Here is a 10,390-nt window from a genome sequence, read left to right on the forward strand (position 1 = left end):
CACATCAACGAAATACAAGAACGATGCATACTGAAAAATAGTGCATTTGTTTGCAAAAGCTAACTGTATTTATATGAATTAAAGTTTATTTAGAGTGCCTGTACAGGGTAATACAGGCAATTACGGAACGTGTATTTGGATATCCTGTATCATTCTGCGTTATCCCGTATTTACCCTTTAATTTTTTTTTGTTTGCCTTGGCTATAGCAATATGACGTTTTTGAGCTACCTTTAAAGCAATGTAGATAATAGTCTCACAAGATACCGTCTTATTTTGCAATTTTGCAGTATGAATCTATTTTGTTATGGATCGTGAATGTCTGTTTTCTCTGTTGATTTTATCCGATGTAAAGTTAAATCAAAACTCTTCGATTTCAACAGTTCAATCAACAGAATTTTTAAGAATATGGCGACACCAGAACATTCCGGCTGAGCATAGTGTAAGATGTCATTAACCTACTAGACGTCAACTTTTGGAGGGGAATATTACAGAGGTATTTCACTTTGACGTCAACTTTTCTATAATTGCGTTATACCTATACACTTGTTACCTTTCGCCTGTTGACCAAAATGTAATGAAATCATAAGCAAAGCCATAAAATGATGATGATATGGACGTAGTAGTGTCAGTTGGTTTCGACCACGCATGATATCCACCGTGAATGATATGATGAGTCAATAACCACTCTACAGATTGTTTAAATAGACGGGAAATCACCTGCGGTATGTAACACTTATGTGTAAGAAATAAATGGTGTCATCTTTGAAGACTTTGAGCCGCTACTCTATTTTTGTATCCCAAAGTCCCTGCGCTCGCTATTCCACGAAGGGAAACGACGAGCAGTTGCGATAGCAACTTTTCTGTTTTTATAATCTTGCCTCCGTTTAAATTCCTTCCCTACTTCCGATCTTCCAGGGTCTCTATTACCAACAATGTTTTCTCAGGAATATTGATCGCCAAGGATTAAAAAGGGTCCGATGATGTAGCATGAATTTGCAAACGGTCCAGTCCTTAAACAGAAATTTCCCCTATAAAAGCCAGATTATTACAAATCTATGAAAATGTTAAAAAAAACCCACGCTACTAATCGGACGCGTCGTGGCTGGTCCAATAATTCCTGCTAAGTTTCAGGCGTTCATTGTCAATGTGTTTTGCATATGATGTCTGTGAATATATAGCGACTAAATTTGAGTAAAAAATAAACCGAAAAATGTGCTTTTTTGTAATAACGCATATGTTTCAAAATGTATTTTCTGTCCGACCAATTGACCCTCTTTGCATATTGCAGGGAAGTGCCAATCATTTTTATTCAATTTATCAGACCACAGGGATATATTCAGGGACAATAAATAGTAATATGGTAAAACCTAAATAATATATCGTTGTCTACACGGTTTTTTTTCTGTCTGCCTTTCTCTTACCTATACGCTCTGCTCGCTTGTGACGTGACGGACTGCATAGTCTGTGTGTGTATGTATGTGTGTGGCGGTGTGTGTGTGTGGTGGTGGGTGTGGTGTGTGTGTGCGTGTGTGTGTAAGTGCGTGCGAAGTAAGATGTCCCCTCTTTTGGTGAACTCTTGCTTCCGCTCGTGACCTGAATATTTTGCAGGATTATCGAGTCTGTAGGATTATGGATTCTGGGGAATCAGGTTTGATAATCGCACAACGGATTCAGGTCATGCGCGGTAGCAAGAAAGAGGACGTATTTTACTACGCATATCTGACACAGTCCGCCACGTCTCAATCGAGCAGAGTGTATACTAGGTAAAAGAAAGGCAGACAGAAAAAAAACGTGTAGACAACGAAACTTATTTGGTTTTTATCATAGTAGTATTTATTGCCCTGAAGATATCTATGTGATCATACGGTCAAATCGAGGAGTCAAAAACTCCCGCCCAGTACACGTAAATGGCTGCGTCATCAGTAATCCCCTATTGTACGCCCACGGTCCGGTAACTTCCCGTTTGATGTGTTATCACAAAACAACATGTTAATGTTATTGTAGGGCCAGCGTTTTAAAGGTAAGGGACTCGATCCCAGGGATCGAGTTTTGTTCAAGTCTGTAAGAAGATTATGAATGTGTCATAACCTTTTATTTTCCATCGAAATCGTAATCTAGTATATTTCCTAGCAAGACAATATGACGCCTGACCCATGCCATTTAAGGACGGGACAAACAATGGAAACAATTAATTATTTAGTCATTTTCTGGTATTGACAATATTTGTTCTCTGTGTGACTCACAACATATTTTTTCTTCAAAGTGCAATTAATGAAATGTTTATCCTTCAGACTTCCGATTTCTGCGCCGTGTTATTCAGGTCATATTGTAACACTCACTTTGACTCCGTGTAGTGTCAAATTGAAGTTGTCGTTTTTACTCTGACATCCTATACGGTTATTATTGAACACATTGAACTTTGTATCCTGGAAACGCCCAGTATGCCAATGGTCTATTCGTCGTTATTTGGAAATCTGTGGCTTCGTGCTATCCATACTTTATCTGCAATTCTATTCATAACTAAAAGTAACCAAAATGTCAGCTTTCCTAAAGTGTTGGTAAATAGAAAATGAGAAGTAGACACAAGTATGAAACATTTCGACAGGGAAATAAATCAAGCCAAACTTAGGTATATACAGCAGGAGTAATATTAAACAAATACTGAATTTCAAATGTAAGATCACGTTTTGGAGATTAATATCAAATGGTTGAGTTCATCCTAAGTTTTATCATGCGTATTTATTATAGAAATAACGGTCGACGCGCTGACCATTAACGTTTATTTGTGGGCAAGGGCGAGAGGAAAGCCAAAAATTAACGGGCGAGGCTTGCCGAGCCGTTAATTTGGCTTTCCTCGAGCCCGCGCCCACAAATAAACGTTAATGGTCAGAGCGGAGTCTGTTATTTCCATTATATTATCAGCGAACCCAAGAAAACCGTCAAAATTTCCGAAATTTTCAGGAGCGCAACGACAACTGGGCCACAGAAACTGACCAATACGCGACGCACTGTCACGCGCGCTGTAAAAAATTGGCAAATCCGGAGATGTTTTCAGAAAAAAGTATCTCAACTTGACCTACAAGTGCTCCATTTTATTTTGTGATTGATTAGATTTCTGTTTGAGCTGTAAAGTTACGATACTTTGAGTTGTTAATCTTATTATTCATATTCACGGGCATGTAAACGAACCATTACTGTGTATTTGTGGTCAGTCACGTGGTTCAGCTCGACCAATCAAAATGCGAACGGCAGGGCATGGTAATATAATGCAAAATAAACGTGATCGTCGACATCACAATGTTCAAACATACACAAAATTCAAAGTTAATTGCAAAGCATTGTCGTCGATGATGTTGCGTTGCTTCTACTGAACTTCAAGTATCGTAGTCATGTTATGATGCTTGACGATGATGCCTATACGTAGAGCGTATACATCTGTATGTGTCACGACAATGCATGTATCTATATGCTATATAATGCATAGCTACGATGCTATGCTATGATATTTAATGCAATTCTATGCTATGAAATGCAATGCTAAGCTATACTACGCTATTCAACGCTATGTAACAGGAACAGAAACACAGATTATGTACAGTATTAGCTGATATAGATTGACGCTGTACTTTGCACAAACATTTGATTGATGGTGATTTTTAAATGACCACGGATGGTCTCTTGCCCAGCTTTGATCACCGACAACGCAAAGAATTACCACTCAGTCATGGCCATTTGGGAAAATAACGATATTTTTCGATAACGAAGAACATAATTATGGTAACATCTTGTGTTCAAAAATTTGAATTTTGTGATTAAAGAGCAGGCGAAGCGGCATTTTCTGAGCTTGTCACCGCGTGTTATCCCTTTGCATAATGACCGTCGAAATCTCACCATTTCTATTTATATTGGGACTTCACCTCAAGTTCCGTCTTTGTTACTCAGTTTTTTAGGTCACAAGTTCACATGAGCTAATGTCGCATTGACACCTGTTTGTCTGTCCATCTGTCCGTGGTCACGATATATAAAGTACAGCTCTTCAGATCGGAATAATATCTTGTAAGTAGATTCTGTTTAACACGATTGGAACCAATTTGAAATAATGAGAGCTTCATATTTATCAAATTCTCAAAAGTGTCGGGTTTCCTGTAGCTGAATGTTGCGATATTACGAATAACTCATAAAAACAAGTGTATAGCTGAAAAAGAAAGCAGATTAGCTTACATTTGCAGATTAAACACGCATTTCTTAACCATCAAATTATCCAAATTAGTGCCAATCCTGTTTTTGGAAATATTAATGAGTGATAATTTTTAGTTAGCATGGCTTAGATAATTTATGTTTAATATTTGCATAATTTGTGACTTTAGAAAAAAGATAATGCATTGAGAACGGTAGCAGAGAATTTGATGATATTGTCTACAAATTTTATCCGGATATAAGCAATGACCATGCATACAGCAAGTTGTGTGTAAACGAAAATAACACGATTGGAACTAAATTGGGATAATTGGATTGGCAGAATTTCTCAAGAATTTTAGAAATTTATCTAATTTTACACCATATATGCTTACCATCTTTACAATTTTATACACAATTTACGATGCTGTTGAAATCTTATGAGTAAGAATCAGTGCATGATAGTATATAATGCAATATTGTTCAAAACATATGAACAATATTCACATTTGGATGAAAATATGAGAGTTTGTCTGTAGTTTCTTCATTACTGAAAGACTAATAATAATGTCAGTTTGTCATTTTTCCTCGGCCAAAATGAAGCTTTTCGATTGATTTACAGTTAAGTCAGTCAGGGTCTTTTAAAATGTGCCCTGACTCAATTTTATGTTTATGAAGCCTTAAATTCATGAAAATGTCAGGGGCATTTCAAAAGTGCCCTGACTCAAAATTCGTCAATTAGAGAAATTTTAAGCATTTTGTCTCGTTTCTTCAGTATATTTACACAAAAATGAACTTATTTTCATAAAAATGAATCCGATGAAATAGATATGCAATAATCGTTGTGTTTTCGTTGTTTTGTCCGATGAGAACAATATTTCAAATTTTACACTATTCTATCATTTTGTAAAATTTCAGCTGTAAAAATTTCGATTTCGTTACATTTTCCTAATAATTACTCTCATCCAATTTTCCCAAATTAGTTCCAATCTGTGTTCAATGTTAATTTCTGTACCGGATCGCCCAAAAGGGCCCTTTTATACAAACCCTCAGACGACCAAAATCTCGGATACCCACGAGAACAAGGTTTATGACTTCTCCTAAACCAACTATTTCGTTCTTCACTCAAATGATTATCATACAGTTCGGCGTTTTAACTACTAATTCTACTTTTGTACAATCTCGTCACATTCTAAAATAAAAGATACTGGCGTTTAAAGTGTAACAGTGGTTAGAAAATATGTTTCGTGAAATGTCTGTTTGAGTACAATTGTAGCTTATACGAGGAAGAACTATTGAAATGAAACTGGATAGAAACATGTACGAAAAAATCAAGGTGCAATCAAGGTGCATGGTCCATTTTCAATCATTTGAAGTGAAAATGTAAATCATATTTGTCGTTTTCTATGCAGCATTAGATCTTTTTAGGGAAAATGTGTTTGTACACCAAAATGATTCACATGATACACTTGCTGTACCTCCGAACGATCTTTTACAGTAATATGAATATTCTCTCGCTCGACAGAAATTATTATCGTTTATACTTGATGTACCATGAACATATTTTACGGGATAAGCTCAAAATTGTTCGCATTTAAGGAATTTTGAAAATATAAAATGTCAACCTTTTTTCATACAGATTTGTATTCATTTGCATTCAATTGCTGTAACGTTGGGAAATGATATGTTGCTGCCAACATTTATTCTTCAATTAATTCCAAGCATCGTACCATTGCAGTTGATATCCCTTAACAGTTGCCTATTTCTGCTATATTCACAAATATTTATTACTTCGAGAGACAATACTTTAGGGACATTATAAGAACTTTATTTCTTGAAATTGCTTTATAAGTGATATTTCCTAGTATTCCCAGTACCAAGTGAATAAAGTTCCAGGACTAACCTAAATGACGCAGTCTTTTTCAGTAATTTCAATCACATTTGCAACGAACACGCTAAGTTAGTTTACGAACATTAGAAAAAGATAATATGAAAATTGCAAGTTAGTAAAATGCTAAATTCTGATTACACCAGGGCAAAGTTTGCTGATTCCAAATTCTAAAAAAAACCATATTGACAATTTCGTAGGTATTTTAAAATGATATTCTGCGTTCATATTGAAAGGATATTGTTACAATTCGGCTCAGAAGTGGTAAACTGCCGAAAGCTAGTAAGGTAAATAACAGTACATGGAAAGGTATAGATTTGTAAAACATTCCATTAATGTGTAGGTGAATTCAATAATTTTCCAGAAACCTGATTCACCGTATCATGTAATCCCATTCACAACTTTTAAACAATACATCTTTCTGAAGAGAAACTGCACATGGTTTTCTTTGGAGCACATCGGATTAATTCCTGAATATAAAAATTGTTTTGAACACAATAAAAATGAACAAAATATTATAACAACAATTATAATAAATTATACAAAAAATAACAAAAAAAATTTATACCGAATAAACGAACTTTTAAAATTAAATTACTACAGACGTCACTCTACAATAAGAAAACGTGAATAAAAGATACTTACATTATACTGAAAATATATTCGCGAGTTTCAAGCACAAGCAGGCTCTAGGTTGGGTGGTTGGTCAAAGTATAGACAGCAGAGGGGCAGACTCTACTGTTTATGGTGAAAACATTTGCAATGGTTTGGTAGAAAATAAAATTAGAATGAAGAATACTTTTAAATCCAAAAAGAAACAAGATGTGATATCGCTAAAACAAAGGTATTGGCAAAAAAAGAAATGTTCAGGGCAGATAAACATGTTTTGGATTTATAAGATATAGCAGATATAGCAGATAGCGACTGAAACGGTCAATACTTGACCTTAAAATTGCTCAAGGAAGAAGGAAAAATAATAAAATCCTATTGTTTGATATCGAATAAGGTATTTCTCATCCACTCCTGACTAGAACGATTTGCTGCTTAGTTGTCCTTAAGTCAGAACGTGACACAAGTACATTTGTTTTGGGGGGGGGTGAGACAGGTGAGCGACACCTAGGTTACTTCACCAACATCCTAACTCTTGGATCGGTCTGAAATCATGGTTCTACCTCAACATGTTACTCATATACGTCTGCTGTATTGTAAATACCTCATCTCTGGTTTATTTTAAAGCTTTCTCATTTGAATTCGAGCCTGATAGACCATCATAATGATTCTTTCACCAAATTGCGTCAAATGATATATCTTCGATATTTTAGGTATTTCGAACCTGAAGTCCGACAGGTTTGCATCCATATTTATCAAAATATTTCTTTGCTTCTTTCACAGACAGTGCAGCCGTAGAAAGATCCAAATGGGCGAACTTTTTCCTCCTTAATAAGTTTTGCCTTTTCAAGTGTTTAACGTCACCGAAACTTAATGTATTATTCCATAACTTTATTTCGACACTCTTCGTTCGCGAAACCTCGCCAATTGCTGCGATAAGGAGTGTACTTTTTCTCTCATTGAACTATTGGACGCCGAAATGCACGAGTCAATATGCACTTCTTTTAACCCTGTCTGGTCAACAATTTTAACCATTTATCAGTTAATACCTTGGTGTCTGGAAAACTCCAGTTTCTCATGTAGATGTGAGATAGAGCATACATTGCTGAACAAGCATCAAAAAACCGTTTGAACTGATCAATGGTCATAGTTTTACTGAGTGATTTATCTGTCAAATACAATCTTTTGACATGATTATCCTTTAATCCATCTAATAAGTTCAGGAAGTCCTCAACTGCAATTTTACAGCAATCTACAGTCAAGTCTTCAGTTTGGAACATATATATCAAGTCTAACAGTTCATCGACATCAAGGTTATTAATTCGTCGAAGATCAATGGCTTTTATTCTACGGACAAGAGTCGGCTTTACTTCTTTGAATGACAAGTGATTGTGTTTCATCGCAGAAAATCTACTCATGAGGTATTCTCCGTCCAAGACAAGGCTTTGAAAATCCCATCCCTTTTTGAATAATGAATTTGCAATGATCTGTAATATTTTTCTCGTGTTTTTATCCAAAGCGCTCTGTGAAGTCGTTTTTGCCGTGCACATTTATAAACAATTTCTCTAAGTTTTCGTGGTCAGCAAAACTTTCAATTATAAATGAAACCATGCCTATATCGACGTATTTGATTGAAACTGATCTCAGAGAATCGACGGTCGATAACACTCCCAGAGATGCTATGAGCTTGTCACGTAAGTCGCCATGATATCTGTGATTTCATAAGAGCTTTTCATTCTGATGTCATAAATGGATAAGTCAATTAGGTCGACATTCACATTCGTTCGAGACTCAGCCATTTGAACCAGAGGATCGATAAATCTATACACTTGATTTTGACTTACAGAGCGGTAGAAATGTTGAGTATAATTTGCAACGATCTCCCCCTTAAAGTGAGCGAACGACTGAAATACTGCATCATGACTTTTTGCGTCATCAATGCTCACTTTATTAAAACAGATTTTAATTATTTTTGTTCTTAAATTGGAATCTGCAAGCACCTTTCCAAATAAATCGCGATGATGTTCTGTCAGGAATGGAATTCCTACTTGCAGTTCATAAGGCATCGCACTCGCACAGGCTGAAATGATGTTCTCTACAGAATCAGCCTGTGCCATTATCTGTAACAAAACTTCATGAAAACAATCATCAACAAATTCTTTACCAAGCTTACTGCAACTAAATATCAGGATGGAGAAAAACTTTGAGTTTTTACATAGTTCTTTGATTTTTTTTGAAAATTTTTCTTTGTCGGTCTTGTATAGATTTGCCAAAAAATGAGCCGCAAGAAATTCTCCCACAATGACATTTTCTATTGAATTTAGCGGTGTGTGCCGTTTACTTACGCACTGTGTGGGCGTAGAATCATCAGCATCAATTGCAGTGCTTTCTGATGTCATTTGTTCCAGGAGTGTCTCGCCAACATTTCTAAGTTCGGCAACAATAGATTCTTCGATTCTACTCTTTGGTTTTCCACTTTCTTGCCATCCAAATTTTGACGCCCTAATAACGTTCCACACGCACGTTTCTTTCGATCTTTTATCTGACTTTGATAAACTCGTATTTCCTGAAAATTTGTAATAAAAAAACTTAATATATAAAGAAAGGTGCAATTTTATACAAAGACAGTTGCCAAAACCGTGTGTTTCCCGCACGGCCAGCGATATACCTTATTTCAATGTAGAAACCTGTCAGTGTGATTTTGAGGCTCATGATTAATAAACAAACAAATATGTCACCAAATAAATGTCAATAATTGTCAATAATGTCATTACAAACTTTTCAAAGGATGGGACCAAGGCTGCGCAAGTTTGCCACTATCAGAATAGATTTTTACATCTCAAAGTCTGTCAAATTAAAGGTGCCTTAACGCCATTTATGCATTCAAAGGCACAAAAAATTTTTTCAAAAGTGAAACGATTTGCTACAGCATCATCAAAACATATTCGCTGTCACTGAGCGCGAATTATAAAAGTTTTAAAGATATTGCCAGCAGGGTAATATTTTGGAGAGATGATAGATCAGGGTGAAGTGTCGTTCGTTCCTGAGTTTTCAAATGAAGATTTTTGCCAACCTGGCTCATTAAACTGTTTAATGGTCAAATCTTGGGGAATATAAAAGGGGAAGTATCATCATTAATACAAAAAGAACTGTAAGTTTTGTGTAATGTAGAAGAAACATCGTTTGGGATCCAATCACATACGCGATGACAACCTATTTATAGTTGATATATTACTTGAAATTTTTATAGTTGAATACCACTGGCTAGACTTCTCTTGATTCCGCGATCTTAATCATTTAAATTAGCAAATATCTCTCCGAACGCTTTCACAAATGTGACAAAATACGAAGAAGTTAGATTACATTCCACAGGTTTTACACGGTACTTCTCTTCACCAAGTGTGTGAGAAATATTGGCATCTTTTGTGTCGCTATGCTGTGACATACACGCACATAAAATAGTAATTATGTTAGGCAAACAAATACGCACAAGCTAGATTTCAAACCGTTATCTATTAATGACCTAGTAAATAATATTATGGCTAACGTCTTCTAACCTCGCCTTGTGATATGAGGGAGGATATGTATTTTTCTCCAATCTTCACATATTTCTGATGTTTCTAACAAGGCTGTTTGTGAATCTGCACTTCTACTGCTGTGAGAGCCTGAAAATTGACGTAAGACAATAATTAATTAAGTAATCAATTTTACTTGAG

The sequence above is a fragment of the Ptychodera flava genome, unplaced genomic scaffold, assembly GCF_041260155.1.
Source record: "Ptychodera flava strain L36383 unplaced genomic scaffold, AS_Pfla_20210202 Scaffold_48__1_contigs__length_985763_pilon, whole genome shotgun sequence".
NCBI lineage: Eukaryota > Metazoa > Hemichordata > Enteropneusta > Ptychoderidae > Ptychodera > Ptychodera flava.